This window comes from Nicotiana tabacum, chromosome 5 (assembly GCF_000715075.1).
Source record: "Nicotiana tabacum cultivar K326 chromosome 5, ASM71507v2, whole genome shotgun sequence".
NCBI lineage: Eukaryota > Viridiplantae > Streptophyta > Magnoliopsida > Solanales > Solanaceae > Nicotiana > Nicotiana tabacum.
In genome coordinates, this window is record NC_134084.1 from 113619457 (window position 1) to 113629850 (window position 10394).

The 10394-nt window shown below is 40.0% G+C and overlaps 1 non-coding gene across 1 annotated transcript; it reads left to right on the forward strand.

Annotated features, from left to right (window-relative positions):
* Window positions 1-9173: 9173 nt before the first annotated feature.
* Window positions 9174-9279, forward strand: LOC142181364 (small nucleolar RNA R71). The gene has a single exon (XR_012710032.1). It is a non-coding gene; the product is annotated as a small nucleolar RNA R71 (small nucleolar RNA).
* The last annotated feature ends 1115 nt before the right edge of the window (window positions 9280-10394 follow it).

Below are 10394 nucleotides of genomic sequence, written 5' to 3' on the forward strand. Positions count from 1 at the left end.
ATACATCAGGTTCGAGAAGAGTGGGCAACCAAGAACTCTAAGATACTTCCCTACTTGCATCACATACAGAAGTTGAGGAAAAGGTTTACAAAGACAGAATTTCAGCACGTCCCCAGAGTCCAGAACGAGTTTGCTGATGCATTAGCTACTTTATTGTCCATGATCCAACATCCAGATATAAATTTCATTAATCCCATACCAGTAAAGATTCATGATCAGCCAGCTTATTGCGCCCACGTTGAGGAAGAATCGGATGGAAAACCATAGTTCCATGACATCAAGTAGTACCTGACAATAGGGGAATATCTATAACTTGCCAGCGCTACTCAGAAGCGCACACTTCGTAGGTTATCCAGCAAATTCTTTCACAGTGGAGGAATCCTGTACAGGAGGACTCCCGATTTGGGTTTACTAAGGTGTGTCGAAGCAAAAGAAGCATCCAGGCTATTGGACGAAATGCATGCAGGGACCTGCGGGCCGCACATGAATGGTTTTGTCTTAGCAAAGAAGATACTCCGAGCAGGGTATTTTTGGATGACTATGGAAACAGACTGTATCTGGTATGTTCGCAAATGCCATCGCTGTCAGATACATGTAGATACGATAAAGGCGCCTCCAAACGAGCTTACTGCAACAAGCTCACCATGGCCATTCGCCGCTTGGGGAATGGATGCTATCGAACCTATCGAGCCTGCCGCATCAAATGGGCGCAGGTTCATCTTAGTGGCAATCGATTATTTTACCAAATGGGTCGAAGCAGCATCATACAAGGCGGTCACTAAGAAGGTTGTGGCAGATTTCGTCTGCGACCGCATTGTTTGTCGGTTCGGAATTCCGGAATCAATCATCACTGATAATGGTTCCAATATCAACAGCGACTTGATGAAAGCAATGTGTGAAACATTCAAGATCAAACACAAGAACTCTACAGCCTACAGGCCTCAAATGAATGGAGCTGTGGAGGCAGCCAACAAGAATATCAAGAAGATACTAAGGAAGATGGTCGAAAGGCACAAACAATGGAAGTTATCATTCGCCTTATTGGGATACCGCACCATAGTCCGCACATCGACCGGAGCAACTCCCTACATGCTGGTTTATGGTACAGAGGCGGTCATCCCCGATGAGCTAGAAATTTCCTCCTTAAGGATCATACAAGAAATAGAGTTGGATGATGCAGAATGGGTAAAAGGTCGCTACGAGCAGTTAGCCCTTATAGATGGGAAAAGGATGAATGCAGTTTGCCACGGTCAGTTGTATCAGAACAGAATGTCCAGAGCCTTCAACAAAAGAATTAAGCCAAGGAAGTTCACACTGGGGCAGCTGGTGTTGAAGAAAATATTCCCACATCAAAATGAAGCCAAGGGGAAGTTCTCTCCCAATTGGCAGGGTCCATACATGGTTCACCGAGGTCTAACTGAAGGAGCCCTTATTCTTGCGGAAATGGACGGAGAAGTCTGGCCGAAGCCAATCAATTCAGATACAGTGAAACGATACTATGTGTAACCACTTATGATTCCCTTTATGATGTAATTTGAAAATTCTATTTCCCCCCGCTATTGGAACTGGGGCAGAATTTTAAGGAGGACCCTCAAAATTCCGAAGATGATTTTTTTAGTCATTCAGCACAGCCGTCAGAAATTTCCGCTCAGCAAACTGGGGCAGAATTTTGAGGAGGACCCTCAAAATTCCGTAGCGAAAGAGGTTGCAATGTCTGGAACCACGTCGCAGTCATTGGTTCATCTAAAGAAAACTATTTTCAATTATATACTTACGTTATATTTACTAAATCATGCATAACTATTATCCGGATTGCTGTTGTTTAGCGACGCTACCCCAATGACACACAACGTCAAGAGCCCGGGGAAGACGAACTAACCTTTTCCCCTTATAGAACTCACAATTTTCTTTGGATGCAGGCACTCAATTTGCAATATCATTAGATATATTTATGCACTCACACTTTCCCAAGAATGCAACTTCTCAGAACCATCACGTGCCCGCAATTGCTATCCGTACACAATCTCCCCAATAGTCATATTGTCATAATAGGCTATCAGCTAAGAGATCTTACTACTAATCGCCCTTTTACATTCTTGCACTGCATAAGGCTACTTTTCTGCCTTCTGAGGTTAAGCTCTACCTCCATCATCATTTGTATAAGGCTACCTTTCTGCCTTCCGAGACTAAGCATTGTCTCCATCTTGCATTTTCTTGCATTGCATAAGGGTACCTTTCTGCCTTCCAAGACTAAGCATTGTCTCCATCTTGCATTTCCTTGCATTGCATAAGGCTACCTTATCTGCCTTTCGGGACTAAGCCCTATCTCCATCTGCATTTCGCATAAGGCTACTTTTCTACCTTCCGAGGTTAAGCTCTACCTCCATCATCATCTGCATAAGGCTACTTTTCTGCCTTTCGAGACTAAGCTCTGTCTCCATCTGCATTTTGCATAAGGCTACCTTTCTGCCTTCCGAGGTTAAGCTCTACCTCCATCTGCATTTCCTGCATTGCATAAGGCTACCTTTCTGCCTTCCGAGACTAAGCTCTGTCTCCATCCTGCATGGCTGAAATATCGCCACTTTATTTTCTTGCATCGGCTGAAAGATCGCCACCTTATCTCTCTCGCATGGCTGAAATATCGCCACCTTTTATTTACGTCTTGCATCGGCTGAAATATTGCCAAATCCTACATTTCATGGGCTGAAAGATCGCCACCTTCTGCATTTCATGGGCTGAAAGATTGCCAAATTGTCCAAAGGCATCATTGTTCGGAGGCACCATTTGCATAGCCCGAGAACGCCATGCCATGGCCTGAGGACCCCATTTTATCTTTTGCATATCATTATTCAAATGCATCATAGTTCGGAGGCATCATCTACATGGCCCGAGAACATCATTTCATGTCCTGCTAATTTTTATTTACGCTCTTCATAGCCTGGGACGTCATGGTCCAAGGACGTCATCCTAACCGTCCAAAGACAGCATTCATGGTCCAATAGGAATTTGCATCACGTTTAAATTTATGCACAATATACGCTCATATTGCTTACTTGCAGGTACACTAGCTGGCAACGGCCGTCTCAGCAGGAGCGATCCCGCTCCGATTCCCGCAGCCTATCAATTTTCAGAAACCTCTCTCAATCTAAACATCGCTTTCGTCTGTTTCAAATCTCCATCGACATATTCCGTCAATGGTTCCTGAACTACATATGGCCTGATTCCTGTAAGACCAGGGATATGTAGGCGAGTCAGAAACCAGAGGTCGGTCAGAACTCCTTTCAAATCACCACTTCCGGTCAAAATTGGCCATCTTATCTTTACCCGACAACTCTTTCTTCCTTTCCGGGTAAAGAGGGGCAACTGTTGATACCCAATTTTTCCCTAAGTATTTTTTACACTCAAAATACTTTCAAAATAATATATATGTGCATACATAAGCATGCCCAAGTATTTTGGTATTTTTCCCAAAATTTTTAAGGATTTTTCAAAATCAATTTATTGTCTATTTTAGCAGTGCAAAATCCAATAATTATTTCCAAAATTATCATTTTGGTGAATAATTTATTTATTTCTCATATTTACACCAAAATATAATTAAGGTGATTTTTGCATATTTTTACAAATTTATTTGGTATTTTTAAAGCCAATTTGCATATAATTGCAATTATAGCCCATGTTTCGATTAATAGTATTTTTATAATTGCAAAATCAGTTCCAGTATTTTTGTATTACTAATGATTTCAGTACTTTTAATTTTCTTTTAAAATCATTTCCATTATTTTTATAAAATTAAGAGTGAGAAATTGGCTATTTAATACCTAGCCTATTATTATTGCAATTTTAGCCCCAATTGTAACCCACCCAATCAGATTTTTAATTAATCCAATACCCAATCCAAATCCGCCCAGCCCAATCTCCGAATAACTCGGCCTAGCTTCGATTTAATCTGAGTCGTTGATCAAATGAGATCAACGACCCAGATTTCGTTTCCTTAATTAAGTTCTAACTACCCCCCGACCCCTCATTTCATCGAGACCGGTCTCTCTCTCTACTTGGTCTCTTCCTCTCTTCCTTCTCTCTAGAACCTTCTAGTTCTTCTCCGATGGCCTTCACCATCTATCCGGCCACCTCCAGCCTCACCTCTTTCGACCACCAACCGCCGTGAAACCTTATCTCGCTGATTCCCTCTATCCTGGAGACCCCAGGAGCCTCCACCATACGAGAGAGTCACTGAAAGCTTTGCCTGGTTTGTCTTCGGCCTTTCTCCGATGAGTTTTTGTCCGATGGTGCTATGAACACCATTATTTCTGAGTTTCACAACCAGGTTTCTCCTACTTCTCACTGGTTTCTTATGAAACCCTAATCTCTACCTAGACCTCTTAAATCTCTGTATTTTTAAACGATTTTAACTCACACCTTTATGTTTTACACTACTCTCCACTCGATCTGTACGATTGCTCAAGTTTTAAACGTTTTGTTCCCTTTTTTTCAAACTAGGGTTTCTGAACCCCTTTTCGAAATCACTTTATCTTCTGATTTTGAGTACTATATGTTTGTGTTTATATTATTTGCTTGTTTGTGTGATCTTCTGGGTTATTCTCCGAGTTCTATGCTTTAATTTTGTTGTTAGGGTTCCAACCTTCTACAGTTTCTGTGATTTCTTGCTTAGGGTTCTCTGATTTTCGTGCTTATTGTGTTTAATAGGTCTAATTATTCATTGTTTACCAAATATTCTGCTAATTCTGTGCATCTCTTCGAATCCCTGATTTTGTATATGTTTTCCTTAGAAGTTTTTCACTGATTTTGAATCACTTCCTTATTTGTGAGATGCTTTCCTTACTTAGAACTAATTCCTTGTGATTTTAGTCTCATCCGTGATTCTTTGACTAATTTTCAGAGTTAATTTATATTTTTACCATATTTATGCGCATAAACATACTTTCAAATATTCAGTATATATTTTCCTTACTTGAAATATTATGTATTTGGCCCTTATTACATGTTACATGCTTTACTACTCCTATTATGGTAGATTCAGTAGTCTAAGTGATTCTTTCCTTATCTGATATAACTTGTACCCATTCGAATCATGACTCCCTAATTAAAAGGAGTTTGGTCCTGTGATTGATTCCAATTGGTATTGCTTCTATAATTGTGTACTTGTTACCCTATTCTTTACTTGTTTTCAAAACTATAAATACTCTACCCTCTATTTAGCATAACCGATGAACAACCACACTGTTCTGAACTCTCTCTTACACACACAAGCATACTCACTGTTCTCTCTTACTTCCTACACATTTTCGCTCGCTTCTCTTATTGACTACTGGTTACCTAGTTGGCTAAAAGCCAAGACTGAGTAACTTGTTACTCTACTGTTTTATTGCTCTATACATTGATTCTCTCTTGGTCTGCACACTATCGCTCTACTTCCCTGCACACTACTGCTCTATTATCCCACTCTTGACTGGTATGTCTGCTATTTGATTTACAGCTTCCAAAACAACATGTTTTTACGCATATTGCACTTTCTCTTATTTCTTTTATGCTTCTACTTATGGTTCTACTGTTTTCATTGCAATTAGCGTGTCTCTTTGATAGTTCATTGATGTGATTACCCTTCCCTTAATTCAGCATGTCTACTTCTTCCCTTACTTGTTTAATACAGTTCTTCCTTACCCCCTAACCCCAGTACATTATTAGCATGTATTCACGACCTTTCCTAGCTACTAAATAATCATGAACCTCTTCCATGAGCACTTTGGGATGAAATGTGTTGTGACTGTTTAAGTTCCGAAATGTTTCTCTGATATCTACGTATGTGCAACTATGCTCTTACATGTGAACTACTTGTCCCCATTTCCCCTTTCCACTGTTTGTGTTTGCTTCCCTGAACTATGTGTGATATTCTAGTTCTGAGATTGTCCTACTCACCTTCTTACAAAACTGTCACACTCTTCTATTGTTTTTCTTTCAAGAACTGGTTCTATATGGATCATTTTTAAACTATTTTTTTCTCAACTCAATTTCCTTAAAACTATATCACGCACTCTCACTACTCTTAGAGATTAGGTTCTACCCCCTTCGTGTAAGCATTGCTTTGGGTACCTCTGAGTACTCACTGAACTTTGATGCACAAGGCTGGTAATTCCACACTACACTTGTTCAACATTTTTTGGGTAAATGTTTGGGTGCTGGTATTGGCCAAGGACCCAATGGGGCCTTAGGAAGCTTTGCCACACCCAGACCATGGCAAAGGCTGTGAAACTCGAAAGGAGTGAGGTTGGAAGATTGGGCCTGGCTGAAGGCTCCCTATAGAATAACTTCTTATTTTTTATTCTTTATTACTGTAATTCGGCTATCCTTGGTTTGTAATAATTTGTAAACGAATGATTGGGGTCGAATAGTGAATATGGGAGGGGTTATGCATGCTTAGTTCAAGTAATGGGTAGAAAACATACTTATAGGACTTTATTTACCTACTTGCGCAATAGATATCATGTATAGGACATGCATCTCACATATTAGTAATCCTGTTTTAGGCTCTTTACTTTCAGTCTGTTATTATACTCATTTCGTAATCACGATTAGTTAATAACCAACAAGTAACTGTTATAAAATTACTGCTGCATTCTCATTAGCATTTAGAGACCATGTTTTAGGAGCTTCTATGTGCATTAGACATCCTGTTACTTAGGGTTTTTATTTTTTCTGAGTTGCAATTGTTGAACGCCTCACCAGTATGTTTAATCTAATAATACAAGTTTGGTTAACTGCGTCCTTTTAAAACTAGAATTAATATGCATGTTCACCCCCTTTAAGGTAATTAGGCAACGCATACGACGCCTAGACAAACTTTAGGCCTAATAAGAATCGATTAATCATGTTTTACCGGTTTAAGACCAATCAGCCTCTTATTATTTTGAACTCTGCTGCTTCCATTCTTGTTGAAGTTCACTTTGTTTTTTTAAAAAAAACTCCTGCTCTATCTGGAAACAAAATCTTGAGATTGTGCTTCTATTTACTCTCACTGATTTTCTGATTCTTGTTTTATTATGTTTTCAAACTACTAGGTTACCATTCTCTGCCCAGAATCGTGCTATTTTGAATACTTGTCCAACACCTCGTTAAGCTACTATCACTACTTGATTTTCAAAAACCATGCTTTAACGATTTTTTTAATCTGTCGCTAAACTCAACTGCTGTTATCTATTCCTCTTTTCTGAAAACTCCTATCTTTGAGACCTTAAATGTGTTTGAGATGTGCTGATTACATGTTTACTTGTGGAGGGATCTGTGAGCTTTTTATTTGCCTTTGTGTTCCCTTTATGTATAGTCCTACTTGTTATGTATGTCGCTTAACATTTTGTCCTTTAAACCTAAGGGTTCAGCCTAGTCCTTACCTTGTAGGAATAATGGTCCTAAATACCCTCTAGGACTTATAGGATGGGACGGGTAATAGCACGCAATAAGTTTTCGTGTCCAAATCACGCGTTTTAAATAACCTTTACAGGACGGGAAGGGTAGAATATGGAGATGATGACCGATGCGCTAATATCTCATGTAGCCCCTCTTCTGAGGAGTGATTACTAAGTATTGCATTGATGTGATCCATATTGTTCACAAACCTAGGACCCCCTCCCTTTTTTTTAGAACTTGTCTAAAATCATTTCTTCAAATTTCTGCCTTCTTTATTTTCAAACTTTCAACCTACTTGCAAAACGTATGTGAGAAGACCTCCTTATTTGAGCCTTGATTGTTTACTTATAAAGTCACAGTTATAACATGGCCGGGACCACACTAGTGGATCTTGAGGGGTTCCTAACACCTTCCCCTCGAGATAATTTCTAGCCCTTACCCTAATCTCTGGTCTCTTCATCTTAAACTCTTCTAAAAAGTGTCCTAATGCACTATAATCATTAGGTGGCGACTCTTCAACTTCTAAACCCAATTCTCGAAAGGGAATAGAGTTGTCCTCCCAATGTCGTATACCCGATTTCGACCCATAGAAAAAGGGGGCGTCGACACTCATCTTTCTGATACTTGGCCAATCTCTGTGGGAATGATGCTGGAGGTCGCTTCTTCCCTGTGATTTGGTTTTTCTCTTGTTCAGTCACTACTTCTACTGTCGGTTCTGGTGCAGCCTCAGTCTCTTTCACAACCTTATCTTCTTTATTGGTGTTCTCTTGCGCATTCTGTACTGTCACCTCAGTTAAACCTGCTGAATTATCTATTTCAATGGGTACTGGCACCAGTGTCTCAGTCAGCCTGCTTTCGCAAGCAATTTCTTGCTCCAGATCTAAGTCCCTACCATTTCGGAGATTCATTGCCATCAGCTGCTTCGGGCCCTACTCTTTTGGATTGATTTGGGTGTCTGCAGGTAACGTCCCATGAGGGCGATATTTAGGTCCATAGAAATCTGTCCTAACTGGATCTCAATATTCTTAATCGTTGACTAATGTGAGTCTAATCTGTCAGCTAGTTTTCTAGTGGACCCAATCACTTGTTGCATTATACCCTCAAGTTTAGCAAACTCATCCTCATGTCTCACAATCTGTTGTTGTGGAGGTTGTTGATAAACCTGCTGCTGATTTTGCTGGTTGTACCCTTGTTGCTTTTGGTAAGGCATCATTTGCCCCTGTGGTCGCATAGCCTCCATGATTATTGTTGTTATTGTACTACTGCTGAGCTGGTCTGTATTGTTGATTATGCTGACCCCAATTCTGACCACCTAGTCTCGGTCCCCCATAGTTGTCCACATAATTCATGTTCTCCTAATATTGTTGATTCTCACCTTCAGCACTCCATGAGCAGACATATGGTTGGTTAATGCATAATGTACATAGACCCCATTGGTTGCATCAACTATATGTACATGCTGCTTCTGGCCTGATTCTTCAACCTTTTTGGTGAGGATGCTCATTTGTGTCATCAGAGTGGCCATATTTTCAGCTATGGAGTTAGCCGGATCTAGAGCCACTTAGTGAACCACATGAGTGATTGGAGCATTTCTTATTGTCCAACCTGAGTTTTGTGCCATCTTATCAAGTATGATCTTGCTCTCTCTGAACATTTTGCTAAAAAATGTTCCACCTGCTGAAACATCAACATTGACTTTCAAACTATCTGCCAAACCCATGTAAAATCTCTTCCCCAACATCTGCTCTGGAATACCATGATGTGGACACGTAACCAGCAGACCTTTGAATCTCTCCCACGTTTCATGTTGCGTCTCAATTGGTCTCTGTTTGAAGCTCAATATCTCATCAATTTGATGAGCAGTCTTGTTGGGTGGATGAAATTTGCTCAAATATTGCTTGACTAATTCCTCCCAAATAGTGATGGAGTTGATAGGGAGTGAATTAAGCCAAGTCTGGGCTGCTTCTGTCACTGAGAATGGAAACAACAACAGACGTATTGCTTCCGGTATGACATTGTACTGTCTCTGCGTGGCACAGATTGAGAGGAAGTTCGTTAGTTGCTGCTGAGGATCTTCAACGTATGACCCAGAGAATAGTCCTTTGTTCTGCAACAGATGTAGCATGTTATTTGTGATCTGGAATGAGTCTGCTTGTATCTGAGGGACTACAATAGCAGTTGCTAAGTTGTCAGTTGTGGGTTGTACCCAGTCATATAGTACTGCTTTTGGCACAAGAGGTGCCACACCCTGATCATTTGGGTCATTCACGTTGTCTCTGTTGTTTAGATTATCGTCTTCCATGTTTGGTTCAATTCTTTCAGTTGAGTTCTGTTGTTGTTTGCCATTCCTGTTTCACGGTTCAATGCCTTGAACACCTTATCAGGATCTGCTAATGCTTCGAACAATTCTCGAGTTCTTGAGGAGTTTCTAGGCATGCACCTGTAACAACCACGACTACAAATGTTAGAATTTCAATGATCAGTTTAAATTGAAGAAAATTGACTACACTAAAAATTTCGGAACTTCTTCTTAACTGCAATCAATAACACTGTTAACTCCCTGACAACGACGCCAAAATTTGATCACACCCAACTATGCCTTATAAAAAAGACAAAGCGGTCACTGCAAATATATTCCAGTTAACAAGTCCGGAGTCAAATCCCACAGAGAATTAACCTATCAGTCACAACTATTGGACTCATAGAAATTCACGTATTCAATCTTCGGAGATATTTAAGTAACAAATTGGATATTTACTAACTAAATATTACGAAATGAAAATGCAGTAATTAAGAACTAACTATGAACGGTTTGTAAACAAGAATTGGAAGGATCTAAGGTTCTGATTTCCCCTATTATCGGAATCCTTTCCGCTATGTTTGCTATAAATTTGCCTTAAGTTTTCTCTATCGATCATGAGCACTCTGACCGTCATAACTCTCTCCCGAGTAATTACAACAATATACTGGAC